Genomic DNA, 19,470 nt, shown 5'->3' on the forward strand with positions numbered 1-19,470 from the left:
AATTTCCAAACACAACCATTTTCCAACGTTGTTTATAAGTCTGTTTTAAAGGACATGTACGTATGAGCAACATTGTATCAATGTATTGTGTGTGGGGAGCCTAGCAGAGAGCATGTACTTGAAATGCCCACATGAGTAAGTCCTTCAAGTCCTTGATGTCACAAATGGACAATAAGCCAAGGCTGCAACGACAATCAGAAAATATGAAGGTCCCCTCTTAGGTGGTTCATGTCGTCGACAAAGCGGTTGTTTTCTGCAAAAAAAAACCAGTCAAGAGCAACTTCTCTTCAAAGGCTTCGGTGTAATCCTTGTTGCCGGCGGCCACCGGCGTGAAGTTTGGAGGGCGCCGCCTCAGCTGGCGGAGAGGGCGAATTGTTTGCGCTTTGAGTGAAAAGTCAGATTGTAGAGGAGGAAATGCAATTAAGATGAGAGAGCAGATTAAGAGGCAGGCGTGATTGATACGATAGGGGACGGCGGCGGCGGCGGCGGCGTCTTCGAAAGACTTTCAGGCGAAATCGAACGACAAGGAGGGGGATGATGAACTGTCACGCTCGGCGCTTTTTACGAAGACGACGGCTCAGCGGAGAGAACGAGGCGGGAAAGAAACGCACACATTTTAGGCTTAACGGAAAACATCAATCAAGAAGTGACAGGGACGACGAAACGAGACAGAGGAAGAAAGACCGTTTAGGAAAGGAGCTGATTGGTCAGCAGGGTTTTGTTCCTGCTTTAGAATTAATTGCAAAACGTTAATGCACGTTTTTTTGTGTGTCGCTTCCAGTGTTGGTTCCTGTTCCTTTGGTGTTCTTTGGTCGATGGGAAAGTTATGAAAGAGGCCCATGAACTCTGCCTAGGAACAAGTGTGCCCAGAAACGGTCACATGACCAGGTAGAAGCTTCTGTTGCTCCACCTTCCCATACAGTGGTACCTCGGGTAATACTCAGTTTCAAAAGGTACGCCATAGGCCGATTTGTATGCATTTGACAGTGTTTCTCAACTTCTGATGACTCTGCCTTGCTGGTATCAGACAAGGACAAGTCACAGGTGGAGAAAATCCTCATTGCTGAGCTGTGTAGAACTTGCACCTGGCTCGCTGACAACAAGCTATCCATCCACTTGGGTAAAACAGAATCCATCCTGTTTGGGTCCCACATCAAACTTAAGAGAGTCAATGACTTCAACATAAAAGTAGGTGACAGTGTCATCACCAGGAAAGATGAGGTCACCTACCTAGGTTCCATTCTAGAGGCTAACCTTTCCTGTGACAAAATGGCAACCAAGGTAATCAAAAAGGTTAACCAACGAACGAGATTTCTCTACAGAATTTCCTCTCTGGTCAACAAAAGCACCTTGAGGATTCTGGCGGGAACTCTCGTTCAACCCTTTTTCGATTATGCATGCACCTCCTGGTACCCTAGCACCTCCAAAACCCTCAAATCTAAACTCCAAACATCTCAGAACAAGCTAGTCAGGTTACTTCTAGACCTCCACCCCAGATCCCACCTCACTCCTACCCACTTCTCTAAAGTGGGCTGGCTCAAGGTGGAGGACAGAGTTAAACAACTTGCACTGAGCCTAGTCTATAAAATCCGCTACACCTCCCTGATACCGAAGTACATGTCAAACTACTTCCTTAACGTAAATGACCGCCATAACCACAACACCAGGGGGTGCTCCACTAACCACGTTAAACCCAGATTCCGAACTAACAAAGGTCTTAACTCATTCTCTTTCTATGCCACATCAATGTGGAATGCGCTCCCAACAGGTATAAAAGAAAGGGCATCTCTATCCTCCTTCAAAACCGCAATAAAAGTTCACCTCCAGGCAGCTACAACCCTAAACTAACACCCTCCCAGGATTGCTAATAATCAAATGTAAACAATCAAATGCAGATACTTTTTCTTTTTCTTATGCCTTCTGATATCTCTCTCTCTCTCTCTCTCTCTCTCTCTCTCTCTCTCTCTCTCTCTCTCTCTCTCTCTCTCTCTCTCTATGTCCACTACTTGATGTCCATACCCCCCACCCCCCTCCACACCCCTGATTGTAAATAATGTAAATAATTCAATGTGATTATCTTGTGTGATGACTGTATTATGATGATAGTATATATGATAGTATATATCTGTATCATGAATCAATTTAAGTGGACCCCGACTTAAACAAGTTGAAAAACTTATTCGGGTGTTACCATTTAGTGGTCAATTGTACGGAATATGTACTTCACTGTGCAATCTATTAATAAAAGTCTCAATCAATCAATCAATCAATTCTTTACTCAAACTTTCTTATGCCCCGTGGTGGCTTATTTCACTGCCAAGACAGAGTCTCCAACACATGGGATTCTTGTTTTGGACACTGGATTTCGCGTAATAATAGAATAGAATATACTATGCGGGAAGATAGAGTAGTTTATTACGCGGGTTGTTTTGTACGCTGATCGTAATTCGGATTAGAATGTTACCATGTACATGGACCCTGAAAAGAAATATCCGATTTTTGAAGTGCATTTTCATGCGTCACACCTTAAATCGGAATACTTCATCTTGACATGCACAGCACATACACAAGTAGACGAAGAAGAAACAATGACTTCCGCTGTAAACAAACATGGCTCTGTGAATTTCTGCTTGTCTGACGTTGTCACGTTATTTATTTATCAATTTTCCTTCTGTTTGCTACTTTTGTTTTACCTCTCTTTTTGAAATGGAACTATTCTGTGGCCTCCATTTTGTGAAATGTACGGGTTGCCGCGCGTCTTCATGTTACTGGCAGTTAGCACTTTTAGTAGCTGTAAGGGCTTAAAAAACTTGGCCGGGGGCTGAAAGCGGCCTACATGCAAAGTCACTGTATGCATGTATGTATATGTATGTATGTATTAGGGTTGTACAGTATACCGGTACTAGTATAGCATCGCGGTACTAATGAATCAAAAACGGTACTATGCTCTGTTTGAAAAGTACCGGTTCCCCATGTTTTTTTGGTTGTTTTTTTTTAAAGGCATGACTGCGCGTCGTCACGTCAAGACATCGCTGGTTTTACGAGTAGAGGCGCATGTTCGGCAGCGCACAATCACAGAGTACTTACAAACAGATAATGTGTGTAGAAAGAAAAGGGAGAGAACGGACGCATTTTGGCCTAAAAACTAACAATAAAGGTGAAGCTATAACACTGAAACGCCCTCAGGAAGAGCTGCTTTAGGACATGGCTCGCTCGCAAGCAACTAACATCCATCCGCAGTCTGCAGTGTTTTAGCTACTTCTAAATCACTAATCCTCGCCTCCATGGAGACAAATACATTACGTTTCGTACAAGTATCATCCCTGCAGGACGAGGAATAGCTAAACATGCTTCACTACACACCGTAGCTCACCGGCGTCGCCGCTAATGACGCCGTTCCTGAATGTAAACAAATGTCATGGGTGGATCTACACCTGACATCCACTGTAATGATATCAAGTACAAGAGCGTATCTAGTCAATACTATGATAACATCGTTATTTATTATTGTCAAAACATATTTTTCCTTTTTTTTTAAAATTCATATTATGTTCATAAACTTGGGAAATACGTCCCTGGACACATGAGGACTTTGAATAACAACAGAAGAATAAGTTATTACATTTTAACAGAAGTGTGGATAGAACATGTTGAAATGGAAAGTAAGCAGATATTAACAGTAAATGAAAACATGGATTAATAATCAATGTTTACAGTTTGTGCCTCCATAATTTTGACAAAATATTAGAATGAGAAATGACACAATATGTTACTGCATACCTCAGCAGACTAATTAGGAACCTTTGTTTACTTACTAATAAAAGACAAGTTGTCTAGTATGTTCACTATTTTATTTAAGGACAAAATTGTTATTCGATTGCAATAAGAAACATATGTTTAATGTACCCTAAGATTTTTTGTTAAAATAAAGCCAATAATGCCATTTTTGTGGTGCCCTTCATTTAGAAAAGTATCGAAAAGTATCGAAATACATTTTGGTACCGGTACCAAAATATTGATATCGGGACAACCCTAGTATGTGTATATATATATAATTGATCCAGCCATCCATTTTCTACCGATTGTCTCTCTCGGGGTCGATAATTATTATAATTGGTTATTAAGAGTATGTGAAGGTTCAACTCCTACCTCCTTGTTTACTTTTGTTACAACCTCTTTTTAATCAAGCAGCTAAAATGCACCAAACATAGATAGGTGTGACGAGAGTGTTTGGCATTTTTCCCATCATCCCTTGTAATGGTGTCATTTTGATTTTTTTATGTTGATTGGACGTTTTTTTATGATATCCACAAACTTCAATGAGCAGGTTGTGTTATGTGTGACCATATTTGTTAAAGTTGTGTACTGGTGGATTTATTTATTTTTTTCTGCACCATGACTAGGAAATGTTTGGATTGGGTCATGTAACTAAACATATTCTTGACTATTTTACGATAGCACGTAAAAAATATTCATGAAAACACTCCTACAGACATCACACATTGAATGGTTTAATAAGTATAAACAGTTTTTGTTATATTGTAAAACTTACAAAAGTTCCTCGGAGTGATGAATGAAGAATCCATACGAGTAAAAACGCTATGGACGGTTACAAGACGAAACGGCACTTCTACTTCCAGTTGAAATCTCTAAACCGAAGGGCACTGCAGTGAGTGAACTTGTCCAAAAGATGGCGCCATAGCACCAAGAATAACACACCTTTTCAGTGTCTTTGCTTTTTTTTTTTTTTTTGTGGATAACTATTTGCACTTTCGCCGTCAGCAAAGAAACATCTGTAAATTAGCTGCACCGTTTTATAAGCCGCAGGGTGCAAAGCGTAGGAAAAACGTAGCAGCGTATAGTTCGGAATTCACGGTAATTATTTTTTGGAATTTCAGGCAAATTGTTGAACTTCAAATATTTTCCGTTAATAATTAAGTTATTCTTTGCTGTAAGTTGATCTATATTGATTTATTTTCCCTTTAATGTTATAAAGGATACTGTCAGGCTTGTCACTGACAGTTTGGTTATGTTTTGTTTTTTCCTCTGTGTTTGTGTTTTATTTCCTGTCAGCGCTCTTAATTTGGTTTATTTTTCCTGCACATCTCCATGAGCGCTTGTTTCCCTCACCTTTAGCTGATTGGCAGTCTGGCACACCTGGTGGCAATTGCCAATCAGGCTACTATTTATACCTGCCTCGCCCTCCAGTCAGTGCTGGAGTTATTGTATGCTGTGGACTGTTTGCGGTCTCCAGTTCTCCCTGGTTCCTCGTCTTTTGTATACTGTTTTCTGTTTGCTGGTTCCCTTTTGCCTGGGTCCTGGTTCCTGGTTCCTGATTCTTGTTTTCCTGCATTTTATTTGGACATTCAAATCATGTTTTCCTGCATCAAGCCTGCCATCTCTGCATTTTGGGGTCCGTCACCAACACTACCTGACAGATACAGTGTTATGCAGAGGTGTAGTTACAACAGTTTTATATACAAGTTATGCTCTTTCTAGGTGCGGCAGAGAGTGAGGGGGGCGCTGAATGTTTTCATCTCAAGTGTGGGGGTGTAACAAATTAATTAAGAAGCACTGCATTAGAGTGTGCATGGACACTGGGACTTCACATCTAAGTATGAAAATATAAATTAATTGTGAAATCAGACTAATTAAGTGCATGGAAACTAAGTCAGTGAGACTCGAATTGCATCATCTGTTCTTCAATCTTCAGTTTTCCAAAACTGCCATTGTCAGTTTGTGTGTGTGTGTGTGTGTGTGTGTGTGTGTGTGTGTGTGTCTGTGCGTGCACGTGCATGACTCCTCACACGTTTGGATGCCAACACAATGCCTGAAGTTGTAATGTATATTTCATGCTTTGTTGGCCCTTGCAGGAGGTTCCGCCTTGGCAGCCATCAAACATTCATCCTGCTCATTTCCATATCAAGGGACATCGCCGTTCATTGGACTCGGAGCAGGTAACCCCATTATCGCTTTCCCCGTACGTCTCCTTCCCCTCCCTAACATGCATTCGCCGTTTTGTAGTAATCCTCCTTTGTTCTAATCCTGTTAAAAGCCTCTTTGTTTTTTTTTTTGTTTCCTTTTGTGCTCTCTGTTCTCTCATTGCCATACAACTTTGAGAGGGTGAACAATGGAGAAGGTGGCTCTTGATAAACAAAAGAACCTGTGAGGAGCTGTGAGGTTTTAGTCAATATGCTTTCCTCTTCCTCTTCTCCCAATCTTCCTAATGCCTGATTGTATCCAAATAGTGTGCAAGAAACGTCCTGCGTATGCAAACTACTCAATGACCCTACCAAATCCTTTGTAAGTGTACGTGTATCCCTGGGGTATGCCGCAAGATATATTTAAAGCTGCTGACGTTGCTTCCTGTTGGTTAGGTTCTTACCCAGTTCAAGACCAACCTTCTGATGCCATACTGTTCCAATCTATTTAGTGTGTTATGATTAATTGCATCAAACGTTTTTGGTAAGTCCAGGGGCGGATTAAGAAATTTTGGCCCCCTGGGCCTGACATGGTCTTGGCCCCTCAACCCCCCGCGCGTGTGGGCGCACACACACGCACGCACTATGCAAGAAATACTGTATACTGTGAACAGACATGCACACTGTACTGTACAGAAGAGTGCGCATACTGCACACACACTATTAGGTATACCACACAGACACTGACAAGCACAGGTTTCACACAGACACAGGGGGAGGGGATAAATGGCCTAAAAATAAACATTTTTGAAAATGATTACGCCCACTTCAGTGATGGTGCATTGGGTCATTTGAGAGATATTATGTATTGGAAGTTGGTAGCTATCATGAAATAAACCCCCCAACCCACCCAAAAAACTAAATCGGACATGATTTTTGCCCCCTTTTCCTCCCTTCTATCATTAAAAATAAAATAATATCTTAGGAAAACACATTGGCATAACGGCAGCTGTGCAGCAAATTGAGGCTCAAAGTCTGTATCTATTTGTGGTTAAGCTTGAGGAGAAGGAGAAAGGTAAAATGATAACATGCATCGGAGAGCACCACAAAGAAAGGTGTAGGCCAGTTCATGGTACAAGGGCTGCATGCAGGTCAAGATAGCCCATTTCCAAGAATGCTATAGTGGCTGGACAGGCACTGGACATGTCCTGAACTCAGTGTCAGACGTGGCTGCCGAATACTTGGATGAAGTGAAGCAGCTGACAGATCTCATGCTGCCCCATCTGAAGACTGTCCTGGCCAGGCAGAGGATGGATGAGGAGACCTTCCCAATGGACCCTGTCAGTGAACAGGCTAGTAACATTGATGGCACCCCTGTGCACAACATTGGGATGGAGAGACAATGTGGCAAGGTGGACTACAAACTGAAGAAGTTGGGCACACTGAACGCAGTCAATAGGTCAATAATTTTACAGAAGAGCCAGGAGCTTCAGAGGTTTCAAGGCAGCAGCACAAGCAAAAAGGGAGGTTGAACTCAACTGGAGTAAATTCATGAAGGCAAAATTCGAGAGTAGGGCAGATGAGAAACAAGAGATGGCTCAAAGAAAGGAGAGTAAGAGACTAGACATGCTGGACACACTGAAATCTTTTGATGGCCCCTTCACGATAGTGGGGAAGTTGAAAAGTTCCTTGTGGATGAAAGTCTGCACAAGAATGCAAAGCTGCAGAGAATGAAGCTTGAGGTTCAGTTTGCCAGAGAAAGCACCAAGCTTCTGCCTAAAGTCAATCCTATCTTCACAATCCAGGTGACACTTCCCAGAAATGGCAAAAGTGCAATTCTCCAAGTCATAATGGATACTTAGAATTTTATGGTGGTGGTAAGTATTCATGAAAACAGGTAGCCTAACATTAGTGAATGGGTGAGTTCTGGAAATAACCTACAAATCTTACACAGTGCACCTTTAAGCAAGGGGTTTCTTTCGTGCTTTCAATTTTGCAAAATCATCCACCACATCATTGAAGTCCAACTCTCTTGTCAGCTCACTCTCAATTGCCATTAGAGATAACGCATTTAATCTTTTCTGAGTCATTCTTGTGCGCAGCTCATTTTTTACTCTTGACAAAAGAGAGAATGAGCGTTCTCCCTCACAGTTACTGACCGGTAGAGTGAGAAAAATCTGTAGCGCAATGTATGTATTAGGAAACGTAGGCTGTAGTCCAAAATGTATTATTGTTTTGAGCAGTCCTGAAGGGGTCCTCTCCTCATCAGTGTTGTTGAGCTGTATAAAAGATTTGAACTGTATAAGCTCCTGTCCAAGACTTTCATTGAGGTCAGATGGGTATGATTCAGTGAGAATCTTGGCCTTGTGAAGGACTGAAGCATTGGACTCTGTATCCAAAGAGAAAAGGACACTGAACAAATTGTTCAGATGTTTGTAGGCCTCCAGACGGTGATTAAGGCTTGAACTCAGTTGATCAATAGAGGCAATAAATGTCTCTATTTGAAACAGTTGCCTTCCCTCAAGCACAACATCTGGGGATGCTGATTCATCAGCAAACTTTTTACGTTTCCTCGTCCGTTCAGCCCTGTAAGATGGGGTGCCACCCAACATGTTTAAGGCTTTCTGCTCAAAATGATCAAATAGATCTCTTTGGGAGAGAACAAAGGTGCGCAGAGATTCCAGCAATCTAACTGCTGTACCAAGGTCCATGTCTGCTTTCTGAAGTTGCAGACTTGTGGCCTGAAATCTGGACAGAACAGTGTCCCAAAAGCCTGCCATGAAGGCCATCTCAAGTGAATCCAGCTTCCGCACTAGACTGTCAGCTTCAGTTCGTGTGTCTCGTTTCTCTGTGTCATCAGTGGAAATAACCTGTAGTGCTGCTTTTATTTTACTGTAGTTCTGCCACAGTGCTTTGGTAGATTCTGCACGGCAACTCCAACGCGTGTTGGATAAAGCTTTAAGTGTGAGATCTATGTTGGAATTGCCAAATACCCTGTCCCATCGGTGTGTGGATGCAGTTGTGAAGTTGTAAATAGACTGAATCAAGTCAAAATACTTAGAGACTTCATTTCCACATCTGTCAATGCTGTTGACTCCCACCAAATTCAAAGAGTGAGCTGCACATGGAATATAGTGTATTAATGGGTTGCTTTTCTTTAAGTGAGCCTGCAACCCATTATACCTCCCTGACATGTTGCTGGCATTATCATAAGCCTGCCCCCTGCAATTTGACAGCTCTAACCCTAGATTTTCCAACACAGACATGACACAGTTAGCCAAACTTTCACCTGTATGGCTAGTAATGGGCTCAAAACCCACAAAGTGTTCAACAACACTGCCCTCTTTGCTAACAAAACGGAATATGAATGTCAATTGGTCCACATGAGATAAATCTGGGGTTGAATCCACAATGATAGAGTAGTATTTGCTTGCTTGCAGTTCATCTGCTATAGCCTGTTTGGTTTTTGCACCCATCAATTCAATGAATTCCTCACAAATGGTGGAGGACAGATATGAGGTATTACCTCGACCCATCTGCCCAAACTTTCTGATGTGATCCTTTAGAAAGGGATCAAATTCAGCCAGGACCTCCAGAATACCAAGGTAGTTCCCATTGAGAGGAGACCCTAACGATTCATTTTTACCCCTAAATGCAAGGCCCCTTTCTGCAAGGAATTTAATGACTGCAACAACTCTTTGTAACACCTGCCTCCAATAGCTGCTCTCTGCCTGAAACTGTTTGAACAGGTCTGCATCAACTGTGGCACCTTTGGCGCGGTTCAAGACTGCTTGCATGCAGGTTATGTGCTCAGCACTTCGCTCATGTTCACCAAATCTTTCTGAGTGTTTCCAATCACAATAGCCTGTCACAAAAGAATGCGTTTTTGGGGAAAACAGTTTGCATGCAAAGCAGTAAACATTACCAGTAGAGGGAGAGTACATCAGCCACTCTCTTTGTACTCGTTGTCCATTGGGCAAGTGTGAAGTAAAATGTTCATTGTTTAGGCATCGGGTTTTGCCTCCTAGCCCACTGTTCCTCACAGAAGCTGGATAATGGCTGTGACAGTTGTGAAATGATTTTGCACCTCTTTGAATAAGAACTTCCTTCATTGACTCAGTGAGGGTCTCAGCCCATTTAGCGGGATCACTAGGTAGAGTTGTCACTGTAGATGGTGTTGAAGAAAGATTCAGCTCATTTTCTATGCTGTCCAGAGGTGCAGTGACCTCACATTCATCCGAGCAACTGGCTACTGCTGAATTGGTTGAATCATAAGCATCAGAAGCATTTGGTTCAGTGTCTACACTTGTAGTGGTCTCAGGATCTTGGGAGCTACATGCTAGCTCAGGTGCATTGCTAACCTTAGCTGAATTTGCAGTAGCATTTATAGAATTGCTTTCAGCAGATGTCTTTGTACTGAAGAAGCTGGAGATATTTGGAACACTCTCAAGTAAAACTGATTCCTTTTTTTTCTTTTCTTGCTGAATTTTTTTTCTAGCTCCTCCACTTAAACGTTTATGATCCATATTTCCCTTCTTTCTTTGCACATTGGCTCTTTGCCTATCACAACAGATAAACCAACTATGTGTGTGTGTGTGTGTGTGTGTGTGTGTGTGTGTGTGTGTGTGTGTGTGTGTGTGTGTGTGTGTGTGTGTGTGTGTGTGTGTGAGTTTGTTTGTGTGTTTATGATCGGTGCTGCTTCCTTCAAGTGTGTGAGGTGATTTAGAAAACTAGCAACCCAGCATCAACACTCCAAAGCAGAGAATAACAGCTTACTAGCATAGACAATTGAGAGCAGAGAATCAACTGATTCGTCTGATAGACAGCAGGAGAGCAGAGTGGTCAGTGATGATCGAATCAAGAAAATGTCTAAATGGCAAGGGAACAGACTGATTTGTACTGAGGAGAAAGAGAGAGAGAGCCAATTACAGTGAAATATATTCCAAAAGAGCCAAGTGACTAGCTGAAGGCAGGGACAAATGCCTTGGAGTGACCAACAAGAGTGCAAAGTACCAAATGGCAAAATGTGGAAAGACCAACAGGCAGATCTGCTTTTACCTCTTATCTTCACAACCAAAAAGTTGCTAAATGATGTTTTCAGTCGCTAGCCAGGTATGGCCAAAAGACGCGAAATCTAGCGGCAAAGTCGGTCAATCACACTGACAGTGAAACAAATATTTTGAAAAGATAATAATTGTACACCTTTGTGCACTTTAGTCTTCTATCTAAATATTTTCACAAAGGACACCAAGGCAGCTTGCTAGCTATGATGGGAGCAACAATGTCTGATAGACAGCAGGAGAGCAGAGTGGTCAGTGATGATCCAATCAAGAAAATGTCTAAATGGCAAGGGAACAGACTGATTTGTACTGAGGAGAAAGAGAGAGCCAAGTACAGTTAAATATATTCCAGAGCCAAGTGACTAACTGAAGGCAAAGACAACAGCCAGATACCTTAGCAGAGACCAACAAGAATTCAAAGTACCTAATAGCAAGATGGCGAGACCAACACAATTAATTGTATTAGGATTTAATTTATTAACGTTAATCTTAACAGCCAAAAAGTTGCTGAATAATGTTTGTAGTCGCTAGCCAGGTATGCCCAAAACAAGAGTCGCTAAACCTAGCAGCAAAGTTGCTTAATTGCAACACACTCTAGGATTCAGGGGAATTAAGGATAATAAAGATATTAATTGTACAACTTTTTGTACTTTTTTTCTAGTTTTTTGAGTCGCCAGCCATGTATGGCCAAAAGTCGCTAATTGAATGCCAACGTTGCTTAATCGCCAACACACTGGGACTCACTGAAGGACTGACTGAATAAAAAAGATAATTAAGATAATTGTGTACTTTTCTCTTCTGATATTTTCTCTAAGGACCCCAAGCTATCTGCAAGCAGCAATAATGTCTGACAGACAGGAGAGCAGAGTGGTCAGTGATGAATGGCAAGGGAACAGGCTGATTTGTACTGAGGAGAAAGAGAGAGAGAGAGCCAATTACAGTGAAATATATTCCAAAAGAGCCAAGTGACTAGCTGAAGGCAGGGACAAATGCCTTGGAGTGACCAAGAAGAGTGCAAAGTACCAAATGGCAAAATGTGGGAAGACCAACAGGAAGATCTGCTTTTACCACTTATCTTCACAACCAAAAAGTCGCTAAATGATGTTTTTAGTCGCTAGCCAGGTATGGCCAAAAGACGCGAAATCTAGCGGCAAAGTCGGTCAATCACACAGTGAAACAAATAATTTTAAAAAGATAGTAATCGTACAATGTCTTGTACTTTTGTCTTCTTTCTTAATATTTCTCAAAGGACACCAAAATGTCGCTATCTGCAGGCAGCTTGCTAGCTATGATGGCAGCAACAATGTACCTTAGAGTGACTGACCAACAAGAGCTCAAAGTACCTAATGGCAAAATGTGGAGAGACAGACACAATAAATTGCATTAAGATGAAGAGAACTGTTGCTATTATTAATCTTAACATCAACCAGAAAGTCGCTAAATGTCACCAGCCAGGTATGGCCAAAAGTCGCTTAATTGGCCACACACAGTAACAGAGAAACTAACAAAAAAAAGATCATAAAGATAATAGTTGTACAACTGTGTGTACTTTTGTCTTCTTTCTAAATATTTTCCCAAAGGACACCAAAATGTTGCTATCTGCAGGCGGGAGCGTGCCTATGTTCCCCGGGTCCTATGTTCCCCGGGTCCTATGTTCCCCGGTTGTTCCTGGGTCTTTGTATGCGACCGGGGAACTTAGGACCCTTTTTCTAAAAAAGGGTCCTATGTTCCCTGCATTGTATCTGGCGAAATTGCGAAATTGTGCCCTGACCAAAACCATCCCTAAACCTAACCTGTCACAGGGCGTTGTGGAGCACTTTTTTTTGGCGAAATTGTGCCCTGACCAAAACTATCCCTAAACCTAACCTGTCACAGGGCGTTGTGGAGCACTTTTTTGGCGAAATTGTGCCCTGACCAAAACCATCCCTAAACCTAACCTGTCACAGGGCGTGCGGCAGCAGATAGAGCAACTCAAACGCGAACTTCCTTCCTTCGACAACTTAAACGCGTCTCTGTCATGCGTGTCTGCGTGCGTCTTACTTAGTCGCGCATTGGAAGCAGCGGGGAACATAGAACCCTTTTCTGGAAAAAGTGTTGTACGTTCCCCGCAGCGGGGAACATAGAACCCTTTTTTTTAAAAAGGGTCCTTAGTTCCCCGGTAGAGGGGAACATAGGACCCGGGTAACATAGGGACGGGGAACATAGGGATGACCCGCTGCAGGCAGCTTGCTAGCTATGATGGCAGCAACGATGTCTGCCAGACAGGAGAGAGTGGTCAGTGACGATCGAATCGAGAAAATGACAAAATGGGTCAAAGACCAAAAAGTTATTAACTGACAGCAGTGACAAATGTCAGACTGTAAACTTTCTCGAAAGAAAAGGACAAAATGGGAAGATGCTGATAATAACAGCAAAATGGAAAATATAAGAATTTCCAAGTAATGCTCAACTCAAGTGTGTGTGTGTGTGTGTGTGCGCGCGTTAAACTTCTTGTTGAATGATTTCAAATTATCTCTGAGTCTGAACTGAGGGAAAGGAAACCAAATTTTGAGCAGTCTCTCACGAGTTCAAAATACCAAATGAGGAGATTCTAAAAGAACAGACCGGTTTATGAAAGACTTGATGGGGGAGGGGCACAGCTAAGAATACTTGAGTGAGATTCTGTGATCCAAATTCGAGATAGAGCTTTTTGATAATGATAATTTGTCAGAGTAAGGTTGTGTAATCAAAATTTGAGAATGAGCTTTGTCAATCAATCAAGAATATTTGCATTAAGTTCTGTGATCAAAATTCAGAAACAACCTTTAATAATTGATAAAGAATATGTGAGTGAGGTTGTGTGATCCATCCAATTTGAGAATTAGCTTTGATAATAATGATTGAGAGCCTCTGGCCCTCTGTGGATCATGGCCGCGGGGCCAATTTTGCCTGGCCCCTTGGGGCCTCTGTGGGTCGTGGCCGCGGGGCCAAGTTGGCCTGGCCCCTTGGGGCCTCTGACCCTCTATGGATCGGGGCCAAGTTGGCCTGACCCCTCGGGGCCTCTGGCCCTCTATGGATCATGGCCGCGGGGCCAAGTTGGCCTGACCCCTTAGGACCTCAGGCCCTCTGTGGGTCGCGGCCGCGGGGCCAAGTTGACCTGGCCCCTTGGGGCCTCTTACCCTCTATGGATCGTGGCCGCGGGGCCAAGTTGACCTGGCCCCTTGGGGCCTCTGGCCTTCTGTGGCTCGCGGCCGCGGGGCCAAGTTGGCCTGGCCCTTTGGGGCCTCTGGCCTTCTGTGGGTCGTGGCCGCGGGGCCAAGTTGGCCTGGCCCCTTGGGGCCTCTGACCGTCTATGGATCGTGGCCGCGGGGCCAAGTTGACCTGGCCCCCTGGGGCCTCTGACCCTCTATGGATCGTGGCCGCGGGGCCAAGTTGGCCTGGCCCCTTGGGGCCTCTGACCGTCTATGGATCATGGCCGCGGGGCCATGTTGGCCTGGCCCCTTGGGGCCTCTGGCCCTCCGTGGGTCGCGGCCGCGGGGCCATGTTGACCTGGCCCCTTGGGGCCTCTTACCCTCTATGGATCATGGCCGCGGGGCCAAGTTGGCCTGGCCCCTTGGGGCTTAAGATTATTATTTTTGCAAAAGTAGTTTTGCTTGGGTCGCGGCCGCGGGGCCAAGTTGGCCTGGCCCCTTGGGGCCTCTGGCCCCCTGGGCCTGGGCCCGGTAGGCCCGGTCATTAATCCACCTATGGGTAAGTCCATAAACACTGCAGCTGCACACTTTTAACACCGTTTAACACCCAGTATCGTTAAATAAAGGAGTAGTAAATGTGGCATCTTCCTAATAATTACACAACCGAGTCAAACCACGGTCATGTAGAACATGGGTTTTCAACTAAATAGTTTTGGGGGCCACATTATTTACCCGAACTGATCTCGCGGGCCACCAATTGAATTGCCAAAATGATGAAAACGAGAGGACCTAAAATGGAACCTTGAGTAGCACCACTAGTATAATCTCAGAGCTTTCAATCGATCGCAACTGGACTGTTTGGTTTGTCTTAGAAGACGTTTCGCCTCTCATTCGAGTAGGCTTCATGAGTTCATGTTCATAGACTTTTATAAGCCGCAGGGTTCAAAGTGTTGGAAAAACACTTATATTGGTCAGATCAAATCAGATCTGACCAATCTGAGTCTAAGACGAGGTCGGACCAATCTAAGTCTAAGACAGTGACGTGCAGTCAGTAGAGGCAGGGGAGGCGGGGCCTCACCTGCCATCATGGAAAGAAAAAAAATGTAAAAAGAAAAAAAAAAAAATTAAATTGTTATATGTATCCAGTGATTATACTAAAGTTATTTTCCATTAAACTTCACCAGTTTTAGATTATTTCTATTTTTATTTTCACATTCGCCGTTCAAATATTGAGAAGAGACGGTGCGGTGATCAGCAGCCAGTTGAGGCACGTCACTCAGTTGTGCCTCAACATGGATTGTGCGCAATGACTCGGCTAACTGCTGGCCTGCTGTGCAGTGAGACTGTATTGCTATATGAATTATATCAGCTAACTAAACTATGGCATAGTTTAGTTAGCTAAGGTATATAATGTACAGTGTATTTTGTCAACAACTGTATGTGTGTAACGTATTTTTTGTGCTGAGCATTCATAAAACTGCTGCAAAAGACGTACTGGCTGAGGCTCGCAGTAATCCGGCCTCTGATCCCAGAGATTATTCCTCGGCCGCAGAAAAAGTGAGAACAAGCAACAGTTAGCAATAAGTGCAGCGATTGTTTATTTCCTCTCGCCTGAACTTTTATTAAAAACATGGAGGATTACATATGTAAAATAAAACAGTTTTCTAAACTGGACTTTCAATCGAAGCAGGAGGTAATAATTAAAGGTAGACCAACGCCGGAGCTAAAAGGTTTGCTTTTGACTTCGGGACAGAAGAACCGTTCTTTTTAAACGGCGTGGTACACACGCAAAGGCTGGCTGTGTGGATGTCCAGCAAGAAAGGTAAGACCATAATAATGTTTTTTTTTTATTAAATGTGCTTTTTTATGCGCTACAGTTTGTATGTGTAAAGAATGCTAGTATGAGCTTTTAAACATAACCCGTTAACTGCTGCCAATCACATGGTGAATAAGATACTCTTTAGGACAGTGGTTTTTGTAGCTGCGGACCGGTCAACGCTTGACAATTTGTCCCGCGGCCCGGGGGGGTCCGGGGGGGTTTTGTCATGAAAAAAGTAAAATAATAAACGTGAATCCACTGTGTACTCATATGGACCTTTATTGGCACATTACACCAACAACGTAACGAGTATATATTTTTTTTTGTCATGAAAAAATTTAAATAATAAACGTGAATCCACTGTGTACTCATATGGACATTTATTAGCACATTGCGCCAACAACATAACATGAGTATAACATCGAAGTCTCTGGTAACTTCCTCTCTGCCCATTACATAATAAATAAATAAAAAAATGACGTGGAAAAACATATAAATGACAAGAACCAGCAATTCCACATTACTGTCATTATGAATGTTATTTTTCAACAGCTGAAATAAAGTTGTCAGTTTGAACCGCCAGATAAGCCTCCTGCATGTTTGTGTGCCCGAGTCGACTCACAAGCTCCTCCTCTCCCCTCTCCCTCACATGCTCTGATTTTCGTTGCTATGGTAACGTTTACATGCCTTCAAAATAAGATGCAGATACAAAATTAAAAACGAATATAAAGTGCATGAGATTTTTAACTCACCGTAACGCTAAATCAATGGGAGCCCTGAGCTTGTTTCTCTGCAAGGAGACGGTCCCAACTGGGGGTAATGGGAGACAAAGACACCCGAAGTGTGTTGCTTATGTCCAGTCTGCTACGTTGTTTTGTTTTGGTGGCTGTCACTGCAGAAAATCCCGCTTCACACAGATAGGATGTTGGAAATGGCAACAGTGTTTTCAGTGCTGTGGTGGTGATCTCGGGGTATTCTGCCATGACTTTAACCCAGAAAACAGGCAGAGTTTTTGTCTGAAATACACTTTTAAGGCTGCCGTTGTTGTACCGAAATCTGTTACCCATCGGAATTCATAACTCCAGGGGGCGATGTTCCCGTGGCGTTTGTTTGATGGTTAAACGGCAAGCCCAAAGAGGAGGAGAAGAAGAACGCTTACGTAAATGGCGTAAACTATCCTTAATGCTGAAACGTCTGTTGTCAGAATTTCAGCATTAATAAATTACACATAACAGCGGATACAATGGACTCATACTATAATGAAAGTAAGTCATTGATTTCCAGAATATGTGTCATTTATTAATGCTGAAATTCTGACAACTGACGTTTCAGCATTAAGGATAGTTTACGCCATTTACGCAAGCGTTCTTCTTCTCCTTCTCCTTGGGCTTGCCGTTTAACCATCAAACAAACGCCATGGGAACATCGCCCCCTGGAGTTACAAATTCCGATGGGTAACAGATTTCGGTACAACACCGTCATTTGCGATCTCCAGCATTTGATCTTCTTCTTGCACAGACATGTGGGCTCTGTACCGAGGATGTCGTTGTGGCTTGTACAGCCCTTTGAGACACTTGTGATTTAGGGCTATATAAATAAACATTGATTGATTGACATGCTGGATTCATCTGCTTTGTTGACAAATGGGTCGCGGATCCATTCCTTGGCAGTTCGTGGGTCTTTTGAAGTTGGGAAGTAGCGCTCAAATTCTTTTAAAAGCACAGACAGCTTGGTGAATGAAGGCGCAGGCTCAGTCTCATGCAAAAACCCCGCCAATGTTTGAAAAATGTCCAGGTTTTTTGGGTTGGTGCACTAATTGTAAGTGTATCTTGTGTTTTTTATGTTGATTTAATAAAAAGAATAAAAAATACAATTAAATAAAACATTTATAAAAAATTCTTCTGCGGCCCGGTACCAATCGAGCCCGGTGGTTGGGGACCACTGCTTTAGGGTTCATATGTTTGTAAATCTGACTGTGATGAAGTCAGTGCCTCACCAGCCATGGACCTCACCGCACGTCACTGGTCTAAGACTATATCTGACAAATCTAAGTCTAAGACTAGATCAATCAATCAATCAATGTTTATTTATATAGCTCTAAATCACAAGTGTCTCAAAGGGCTGTACAAGCCACAACGACATCCTCGGTACAGAGCCCACATACGGGCAAGATCTAACCGATCTAAATCTAAGACTAGATCTGACCGATCTAAATCTAAGACTAGATCTGACCGATCTAAGTCTATGAGCACGAACTGAAAAAGCCTACTTGGATGAGAGGCGAAACGTCATCTAAGACGAACCCAACAGTCCAGTTGCGATCGATTGAACTCCCTGAGATTACGGTGACCTGGATGAATGAGAATATCCATGGACACCATGAGTATAAATACAGAAGTTGAACAATTGACTACTGACAGCATTGGAAGTATACAAGCTACAGCAACACCTCAGTTACATGAATCACAATGCGGAAAAAAAACGTAGTTGCCTAAAAAAGAGAGGACTTAAAGGGGTGCCTTGAGGAACGCCTCAGTTATGTAAATCACAAGTTTGGTCCCCAGAGTTCAATGTTTGCTATCTAGGTTAAAATGTCAAGGATCTCCCAACGTGTTTAGCGGTCCTAGTTCCTCTCTACAACAAGAACACAAGTGTTTAAAGAAATATGCTGCAAAAATATATTTGTCTCCCGAGGTTTGAACTGAACTCGGGGGCCGGTATGGTATTATTCCAGGGACCGATTTGGCCCCCGGGCCGCCAGTTGAATAGCCCTGCTTTAGAACTTTCACAAACTTCTCGTTGCTCATTCTTCCAGTCTCCAACCTAAATGCGGAGCATAATGGTTTTTTTTTTGGTTTTTTTTAGACATTGGTACTATTGACAATAAGCTGGGTTGTAATTGTGGTTACTTTAATTGTAGTTTCGGACATGTTGGCGTGGCAAAATTAATCTCATGTTGTGCATTAGCTTTCTTTAAATAGTCCCACAACAGTTATGTAACGGTGGCAAACCACCTCACACTTTATGGTAAGCAAGAAAGTGTCAAGAGTAGACTTCGGTTCATTTTGGCAATTGTTGGCAAATCTTCTTTTCCGGGAAACCAGGAGAGTCGGCATCAAAGAGGAAGACAATTCTATACTCCATTCCTTGTCCCTTTTAGAGTATTTCCATCACTTCCCAACGTTCCGACTCTTTCTGCAGCTCGCATGTTCACACCGCAGGCATCGACACGCCTCACTTCCACCACACGCCGTCCACTGCACACACGGACAATGCATCCCCCTTTCTAGTCTATGCCCCCGTGGGCGCACATATCTGACGGTTGGGTGGAGGACACGGCTCGCTCCAGGGTAGAACACAACCACAGGAAGTGAGTTCTCTACAAGCTCCCCCGGTGGGGCATCAGCGCTCCACATGGCTATACAACACCAGTCGACTATATCGTATGAGGAAACGATACTGAAGGTTGAAGCTTGTCTTTGCTTGTCTGGAACTATGAA

General features: G+C 43.1%; 1 long non-coding RNA gene across 2 annotated transcripts in view; it reads left to right on the forward strand.

The window, feature by feature from the left end:
• LOC133651030 (uncharacterized) overlaps window positions 1-19,470 on the forward strand; it is a 152,308-nt gene that overhangs the window by 68,448 nt on the left and 64,390 nt on the right. For both annotated transcript variants that reach the window (XR_009826358.1, XR_009826357.1), the window contains exon 2: window positions 5,874-5,957. This is a non-coding gene — a long non-coding RNA (uncharacterized LOC133651030). The remainder of the gene's footprint in view (window positions 1-5,873; window positions 5,958-19,470) is intronic.

This window comes from Entelurus aequoreus, linkage group LG05 (assembly GCF_033978785.1).
Source record: "Entelurus aequoreus isolate RoL-2023_Sb linkage group LG05, RoL_Eaeq_v1.1, whole genome shotgun sequence".
NCBI classification, from domain to species: domain Eukaryota; kingdom Metazoa; phylum Chordata; class Actinopteri; order Syngnathiformes; family Syngnathidae; genus Entelurus; species Entelurus aequoreus.